Consider the following 9,107-nt stretch of genomic DNA (forward strand, 5'->3'; position numbering starts at 1 on the left):
AAAATTAAATTGGGAAAAGGAAACCGAGGCTGCTAGGTGATGGGAACACACCCTGAGGACAGCGCCAGCCTGGGGAGGCTCTCCCAACCCAGCCGCTCCCGAGAAAGGCACGAGGCCCGGGGCCACCACCAGCCCTGAGGCCTCCAGTAGGCCTCACCCTCTCCACAGGGCAGTGCCACTGAGGCAGACGGTGCTTCCTGGCCAAACCACCTCCATGGTCACTGACTGTTTCAGTGTTTCAGTTTTGAGATGTCCACTTTGCAAAGGAAGCCCACCTGGATGCCTAATGACCCCTGTCCTAGTCACGCCCACCATGCCACGGTGCCCACTTTCTTTCTTTTGTAAAAGAACAAAACTTACTGGAAACAAACACTCAACCTGTACAGATTCCAGAGCCGCACTGCAGAACCTCCGGCCATGCTGGAAATGCTCGGATGTGCTCTGCCCAGGGCAATGGCCACTGGCCGCGGGTGACCTTGAGCACTTGAACCATGCGGAGAGGAAGCCAAGGCTTCTTTCTCTGTGATGCGACCCAGTTGAATTTCTTCCACTTCAACGGCCCACGTGGGAGGTGGCATCCATCCTGGACAGAGCGCTCTAGGGCCTCACTGGGCTGGGACACCACGGGGCCCCTAGGAAGCTCCAGTGGCCCCACCAAGCAGAGGGAGGAACGTGGGAAGGAGGCGGCAGGCGGAGCCCGCAGTGCTTGGCCTCCGCGCACAAGTCCAGGCGGCGGCAGGGCTGGCCCGGTCTCCGCAGCCTTCCACAGCCAGCCACGGATGGAGCGCGGAGAAGGGAATCAGGCCAAGCCTGCCCTTCATTCTTATTCCCAAAGCCATCCTGGCTTTCTCACCTTGTACTCACTGAATGTGCATTTTGCTAGCTGCTGAAGAAAGATCAGGCCTTCATATCCCTGTGGCTGTAAACGCTTAGTGGTGGAATCAAATAAATGCCCCGACTCTATTCCCAGCAAAGCCTCTTGAAAGGGTGGCCATCATCTGCAGAGCGCCCGTGCACACGCGTCTCGGTGACCACGGGGAGGAATCGAGTGGCCTTTTGGACACTGGTTCCTTATACTCGAGCAGAATCCGGTTCAGCCCAGTTGTGCATGAGGCTCCATCAGAGCGCCATTTTGAGGGCAAAACAAGTAAACGTGTGTTTTCTGTCTGTGCAGCTTTAACAGCACCAGCCTTCTGCAGGGCTGCATGATCTTCATCACAAAATCAGCTGCCTGATGCTTCAGGGAACTTAAAGCTTCTTCCCTGAGGGTGGCTGTCAAGCGTGGGGGGCCGGGGCAGCCTAGCCCCAGAAGGCCTCCCGTCTCATCCACGCCAGCGAGCAGGTTACAGTCAGCACACGGACTGGCCGACGTGCTCAGGGGTTCAGGCAAGAGACTGAAAGCTTCCAGACTTGAGGAAGGTAAAGGAACCTCTTGCTGTGTAAGCAACTGCACTCATCACCCACTGTTTAACATCCTCCACCCCGACGGGGAGGCCTTGAAGGGCAGGCACAGGGCAACCAGCCCGGCCCCAGGAGCGGCCACGGGAGCCACACTTCCTGCTGGGACTCGGCAGGAGCCTAGAGCCCCATCCACATCCTCGCCCACGACAGGTTCCCTCCAGTCCCGTGCCATGCCCCCGCCCCGAACCAACTGCTTCCTAGGCAACAGTGAGCACCGAAGACGTACCACGCACGTCAAGGAACATGCTTTTACAACCCAGCACAGAGCACTGCAAACAAGTACTGCATGAGATGAATGGATGTTCTTCGGTACAGACGCGTTTGTCGGAATCAACCTCATCATTCTGGAACCCAGAGTAAAGCAGAGTGGTTGGAATGCAGCCTGGGGAGTGGGTGAGAGAGCTCTGAACAGGGAGCCCGTCCATAGCCTCTGGGGCCGTGTTCACAGAAAACCACAAGAGTGGCAGCCACACCAGAGGCAGCGCGCTGAGAGCCGCAGAGAAGGCAGACCATTGAAGTGTCCCTCCCCATGGCCTGTCCATCTCTGATGAGGACCAAGGGCCTGGACGCAGTGGGGCAGGATGCTTCAGATGCCACCTCCATCACAGGGCAGGGTCCGGTTTGACATCCTCGCCCTTTCTCCCACTTCCCTCTCCTGTTCCAGGTCCTTCCCGTCAGCTCTCTCCCAAGTAGGACCTGCTCGGCCCCTGACCGGTTTCACCCTGCTGAGAAATGTATCATCCGGGGTGTCGCGCCTGCCCCAGTCACCCCTAACCATGCTTCCTGAGCACTAACGGGGTGGGTGTTTAAACCAAGGTCAGGGAAGTCCACAAATTTCTAACCGCCCCCCCCCCCAAAAAAAAGAGAAACAAATAAAAAGAGAAAAATTGCAAAATTCTGTTTGTGTTCATTTTTCCCCAGGAACACGACTCAGACTCTTCATTCAGTTCTCAAAGGAGGGGGTCCCTGATGCGAAACAGGTTAGCACCCCATGGTGGGTCCCAAGCTCTGGCAAGCACACCAGCCACACTGGAATCATGGGAGTGTGCCACACACACACACACACACACACACACACACACACACGGCCCTGGGCCTCCCGCCTAGAAGCGTGGATCCAGGAGATCCGGGGCTGGGCCTTGAGCCTCCACTTTTTACAGACTTCCGCAGGTTTTTCTGGTGAGAAACCTCAGCGCTGAACCCACAGTGCCCTACCTCTGAGACGGACCCCAGGGCAGCGCTCTGGAGCCGCCCCCGCCCCAGGACCCCCCTACCGGCTCCCTCGTGTGTTAGAACACGCCCCACGGTTAACCTTTCGAACACAGGCACTGGCGCCTCACTGGGACCAAGTCAGGGACAGGATGGCTCTGGTTCTCCCCCTTCGTGTGTCCAACAGGGCGCCCCGCGCCCCGGTTTACATCTGTCACCGCTAGAATTCCTCGTGGTGCTCCTTTTCACCCTCAGAGTTTCACAGTTTGGCCATCAAATCACATGCTTACCTGGTTTAAAGCGACAGCGGAAGTCACTTTCCAGCCAAGCACGGTGGTACAGGCGCCAGGTCACAGTTGATCTTTTCTCACAATCAGCCTTTCGTTTGTTCAGTAAAACACACAGCCTCCCCTGCCCCCATGGCGACCATCATCTTTTCTAGAACCTGGATTCAGGACGACTTCCCTACGAGACCATTCCTCACACCAGGCTCTCCCCCAAGAACCCGCGTCCTGCCTGGAACAGGTGCTTCCCTGGGCACTTGTTAAGGCCGGTGGTCCCGCCCCTCTGGTAAAGGTATGAGCTCAGAGGTCAGACAGGTCTGCCCAACTCAAAGCCACACAGACCATCCCCTCTGCTGATGTGACCCCGGCGCCCAGGGGTGCGGAGGCTTCCTGAACAGGCAGGGAGGCTGTGTGTGTGTGTGTGTGTGTGTGTGTGTGTGTGTGTGTGCGCGCCCAGGAGAGAGTGCCAGGCCCTGTAAACCCTCAGCAGGGCGCACCTTGCCACCAGGCTCCCAGGCTACAGGGCCAGGGCTGTGCCAGCCAGCACTGACGTGGGAGTTTGTGTCTCAAAAGAGATCCTGCAAGAATTCCACTGATGAAATGAAAAAGCAAAGAAAGAGACACACAAACATCAGGCAGAAGTCTCCAGACCTCCATGTTTCTCAAACACAGTCCCTTCTGAAGGCTGACCTCCACTGTTTAGCTCATTGCAGAGATTACAGTATCTGCACCACCGGGAGATCCAGCTGAAGGATGGTGATGCTTTGAAATTCTGCCCAATGACCCTGAGTTCTTTTCTGAATTTGGAAGGAAAAGGAAATAAGCGCCACAAAGTTCACGGACACGTCGAAGTGACCATTTCATTACGTGTTTGTTAAGGGGAGCTGCAGGGCTGGGCTGATACCCCACACACGCTTCCAGCCAGAGTGTGATACGGCTGCAACGCCAACGCCTGGGATTTATCAGCAAAAACACTTTGACTGCAGCAGAGACACAAATTAATCACTGTACATGGAAACTGCATTTAAAGTGCCAAACTACAACCTAAAATATTTAAAATGCTTAGGATTTAAGTATTTGTAAATAATCAATAGTGTTCAGACACTAACTTCCTTCCAGTCTCAATAAGCTATCACTCAACCTTAAAGTGCACCAAGTTTCAGAAATTAAACCTCGCCCCGCTGTCTGCGTTCCGTCCTGAGTCCTCAGGAGAGGTACTGCATGGGTCCAGGGGTCTTTTTATAAGACAACCCCACCTGAATAGTCATAACTTAGAAGTGTTACTGTAGCTCATTTCAGTAGAACTGCAAACCTACCTACCAAAGATTTCCTTAGCTTCACTTCTGCACTGCCTTTGTTTGTGTCAGTGTCGGCTGGGGTCAAGTTCAGTGCTCTCAGGTCTGGGACAGAAGGTCTGCTCAGCACCTGTTACAATACCAGAGCCTCTCAGGTTACATTTTCACATATATTCCTGGCAATAACCCACTTTACAGGCCAACACCCTTGAGGCAAGAGCAGATAAGTAACTTTCCTCCCATCAAAGTTAGAGAGCAATGGGGCCAAAACCTGAGGGCCCCAGGCCACCTCCGGAAAGATTCTTAAACTCTCAAGTGGAACACGTTAGCCACCTGAGGACCGTCATCACAGCTTTTTTTTTTTTTTTCCTTTGGCGCATGGGCCCAGCCACTCCACGGCATGTGGGATCTTCCCGGACCAGGGCACGAACCCGTGTCCCCTGCATCGGCAGGCAGACTCTCAACCACTGCGCCACCAGGGAAGCCCCATCACAGCTTTTGTTCAAAGATGCAAGCCCTGCACACCTTATATCCTCCAGAGTCAAACTCCTAGGAAAAGATACGGCCTTGGCTTTTCACAGGAATACTAAGGAAATCATTTGAAGATAGTATAAGAATACATAGGGCTTCCCTGGTGGCTCAGTGGTTGAGAGTCCGCCTGCCGATGCAGGGGACACGGGTTCATGCCCCGGTCTGGGAAGATCCCACATGCCGCGGAGCGGCTGGGCCCGTGAGCCATGGCCACTGAGCCTGCGCGTCCGGAGCCTGTGCTCCGCAACGGGAGAGGCCACAGCAGTGAGAGGCCCGCGTACCACACACACACACACACAAAAAGAATACATAAAACGTTTCCAAAATTTCGCCACCAAAAAAAGAATTGTCACTTTCGTAATTAGCTGAATATAAGAAGATTTTAAAAGTCGACCTAGTTTTAAGTATGTATCCAAGACTCATTTGCTAGCATTTCCTGGAAGGCATGGAAAAGAGGCCCTAGGACGAAGGTCACTTCTTGACACTGAAATAACGCTGCTCGTCCACATGTTACACCAGAGCTGACCCCTCTGCATGCACATGGGAGGAGAAAGGAAAGCCCTAAGTACGTGGCTTACGGCGCTAAGTTCACCACATTAAGTTCGCTCCGAAATGAATTCAAAATCACAACCTCGTGCTTTATAGTGTGTCTATCCATCATCACCCCTCCTCCGCCAACTCGCCCTTTTCACACCGTGAACATCAACGACTTCCCTACTAACCAGGGAACGGGGCAGCAGGTGGGGTATTTCAGCAAAATCTTGGATAGCCAGATAGAGAATTACTACTTTACTTTAGAAGAAATAAAATGGTTTTATAAACATTCGTGCTCACCCCAAATGAAAATCTATCAGTTATGTGTGCTGCAAGAAACAAAGTTCTGACACACAGTAACGCAGCACAACTAAATGTTCCACAGAAAAATGCTGAGGGGACCTTGTAAATGAAGACGTTGGTTTTAAAAGGCAGGAGAGAGAGGTATTTAAGGGTGTAGACTCTGGAGCCAGACTGCCTGGGTTCAAATCCCTGCTCCATAACTAACTACTGTGTGATTTAGAGTAAGTTACTTAACCTCTCTGTTCCTCAGCTTCCTCATGAATAGACAAAGGATAAGGGAACTAAGAACAAGTCTTGCAGTTTGTTGTGAAAACCACATGAATAAAGTGAATATGGTGCTTATAGCAGTCCTGGAACAACACCTGTCATGTATTACTGTCATCTTAGATAAGAGCTGTTATTAACAGGACAGGTGAGGCAAACGGGAAAGGTAAATTCTAAGGAGAGTCAGTCATCCGTGTACTAAATGACAGCACCCTGCCAGGCGTTGCGCCCGACAAGGAGGAACCGAAGCCGATAAGGTTCGCGTCCTCATCAAGGGGGACGGGAACGAACAATTTGGAGCACCTACCACATGCCAGGGACTGCTGGAGACAAGCATTTCATCTGCTGCTCGTATCGGCCCTGCCAGGTAAACGGCACACGTCGCAGAGGAAGGAACTGAGGCCAGGAGAGATGGGAAAACACTGCCAAGCGCACAAAGTCAGGAAGGGCCTTCGCTCTGCCACCAGGGCAAGGAGCCACGAGGACGGGGGTCCCACGACACCTCTGCTCTCCAGCTCCAGTGGATGGAGAGGTCCCGCAGCTTGCAGCCAGGCATGCAGCTGGCATCCCAGAAATGTCTGTTGAAACTGAACTGAGCGAGACCACGTCTCCAGATGTGCACGGGCAGCCCCAGAAAAGGGACTAGTGCAAAAGCTGCCGGCTGCCGGTCCAGAGCTTGTCCTAGGCTGACCCGTCAGTATAAAAAACCCAAGGACAGGAACACAGCTTCCTGGGAGGTGACCCTCACACTCAAGAGGGCCAGGGACATCGTAACACCACCTGGCTGCTTCTCCCAGAAAAACCCGGGAAGACTGATTGGTGATTACCCAACAGTCTTGTTCTGGGCTTATAAAGTCTGAAGATTTATTCTGCTGATTACTGGACTGTAACTGGAAACAGAAGGAAGCTTTTAAAATCAGATTACAAATCTAATTGATCTAACATATGTGTTAGGTAAAGAGCTCTCCACAGCAGGTACAGTCTGCTAAGGTTGACAAAAACAAAACGAAGAGCAGGGGAAGGGGTGGACACGAGCACAACACCTTGCAGGGTCGAGACAAACCCACAGGTGGTCGCCCGGGCAGGGGGGCGGAGGGAGGGCTGCCCCGCGAGCGGGGACCCTGACTCTTCACCCCCCTGGGCCCTTCCTGACTGGCTGACCGCGGGCGCCGGCTACCTTAGACACAAGGGAAAGTCGGGGGTCCCAGCGCCCCTGCCCAGCGCGCCCCCCGACTCAGCCCTGCCGCTGACGGGGGCTGGCGGACGCCCGGGCCAGCTCTCCAGCCAACTTCCGGGTGCGGTGTCCGGCAGTGCGGCCCCGGGGCCGCAGTTGCCCGGCGACGCGGGGTCTGGACGGCCGCCCGGTACCCAGGCCCGCCGCCCCCGCCGCCGGCAGCCAACTTTCCTACCAAGTTTCCTCCGGGCCGGGACGCGGCCGGCGGGCGGGCGGGCGGCGGGGGGCCGGGAGGGCCGGGGCCGGGGTCGGGGCCTGGCCGGCGCGCGGGGGGCACGGGGCTCCGACCCCACTCGTCCCGGCCCGGCCTCCCCGCCGCCCGCAGCCCAGGCCCGCCCGCCCGAGGCCGGGCGCCGTTCCCAGGCGACGCGGGGTCGGGGGTCCCGGCCGGGTCACTCACCTGGACCGCGATTCCTCCAGCACCGACCGAGCTCCGCTGCCCGCCCCGCCCCCGCCCCGCAGGCCCGCGACCCACTGACACCAAGGCGGAAGTGCGGCCGGCTGCCCAGTCGACTGACAGCCGGCGCTGGCCACTCGCTGCGCCCGGCGCCGTCGCGTCGGCCGCCGCTCGCCCAATCAGAGCCCGGCCCGAGGGCCGGGCCGGGAGGCGGGACTATGCTAATAGCGCCTCCTGAGCGGCCCCGCCCCCCGCCCCATGGGAGTCCGACCCACGCGGAGGAGTGACGACTCGGGTAACCAATCAAGGAAGGGAGAGGCGGGGATATGCAGATATTGACCCGAAAGGGGCGGGCGGGTGGGAGGAAGGGGCGTGGCTGGATGAGCTGAGTTTACAAACAGCGAGTCGGGTGGCCAGGGCGCGGGTCCACGGCGCGCTGAGGCCTCTGCGCCTGCCGCTCCCAACCCCCGGGGACGGGCGGAGGCGCGAGTCACCCTCCTAAAGCTGCCTTCCTCAGCTCAAGCATCTTTCAGGGCTTCCCACCGTCCACCCTCCGTGCCATGCCTTTCACCACTCACCAAAACCCGACGCCAGTGTACCCTCCGGCTGCATCCCTGACCGTTCACTCCCTTGTTTAAAAACTCTGGGGGCTCTTACTGACCCATAGTGACGCCATGGTTAAGCCCAGAAGCTCTGGAGTCAGACCCGAGTTTGCATCCTTACCAGCTGTGTGGCCGTGGGCAAGTAAACTAACCTCTTTGAGCCTATGAGTACCAAGGTTTTCCTTTGCAAACCAGGTTTCTCCCACCCAATCCCATCTAAATCTTGGGTCTGGTTTGGGGTGGGTGGAGTAACATGAATCAGGCTGGCTGCTGAGAGTCACAGCGAGTGGTTCAGGGGTGAACAGGTGACCCTGTCCTGGCCAGTGAAGGTCAGTCCTGGGACTTTTGCTGGGGGTCAGAGAGCTCAGGCCAGAGGGAAAGCTGAGTTCAAGAGTCTCTCCCATCTGCCCACAGACCTCCACAGAGCTGGGCTAGGTGACAGGAAGATGTATCGGTAAGTCTGGGGCTACTGATGGGCATCTTGTCTCCACGAGGGGAGGGGGCACCTGGGAATGAAACCAACCCAGAGGAAAGCAAGAGCAAATACCCCTGGGTCACCTGGAACCAGCTGCAGCCTCAGCAAGCTGTACCCTAGACTTTTCAGTAATGTGAGTGACCACGTTTTCCTTTCTGCTTAAGCCAGTTGGAGGTGGTACCAAAGAATCGCTGGGACCCTGGAGCCACAGAGTGCTGATAGACCACCCCTGATCGTGTAGCGCTTTCTGAGGCTCCTGCCCCTCACCGCGTCTGCCACAAAGCTGGCCCCAGTTGGGCCTCTGCGCTCCCTCCTCAGAACATTTCCTCATTACCAGCGGGGGCGCGCGGGACTGGACTGCGGCTGCCTCTGCAGACCCCGTGCGGATGAAGCTGCCTCCTGTAAACAGCGGGGCAGAAGCACGTGCGGCAGGGCTGCGGCCCAGGCTGCGTTTTTGGGCCCAGAAAGCCAGTCATCCCCATGCCAGGGTCTGGCCCCAGCTCACTGGTGGGCCCACT

General features: G+C 56.4%; 1 protein-coding gene across 3 annotated transcripts in view; it reads right to left on the minus strand.

Moving 5' to 3' along the window:
- OSBPL2 (oxysterol binding protein like 2) overlaps positions 1-7,590 on the minus strand; it is a 42,738-nt gene extending 35,148 nt beyond the window's left edge. For all 3 annotated transcript variants that reach the window (XM_081256252.1, XM_081256251.1, XM_081256250.1), the window contains exon 1: positions 7,516-7,590. The gene's annotated coding sequence lies outside the window, so the exon portion shown is untranslated. The remainder of the gene's footprint in view (positions 1-7,515) is intronic.
- Between the last annotated feature and the right edge of the window lie 1,517 nt (positions 7,591-9,107).

This window comes from Mesoplodon bidens (assembly GCF_964165515.1).
Source record: "Mesoplodon bidens genome assembly, chromosome: 15".
In the NCBI taxonomy this organism is placed as follows: domain Eukaryota; kingdom Metazoa; phylum Chordata; class Mammalia; order Artiodactyla; family Ziphiidae; genus Mesoplodon; species Mesoplodon bidens.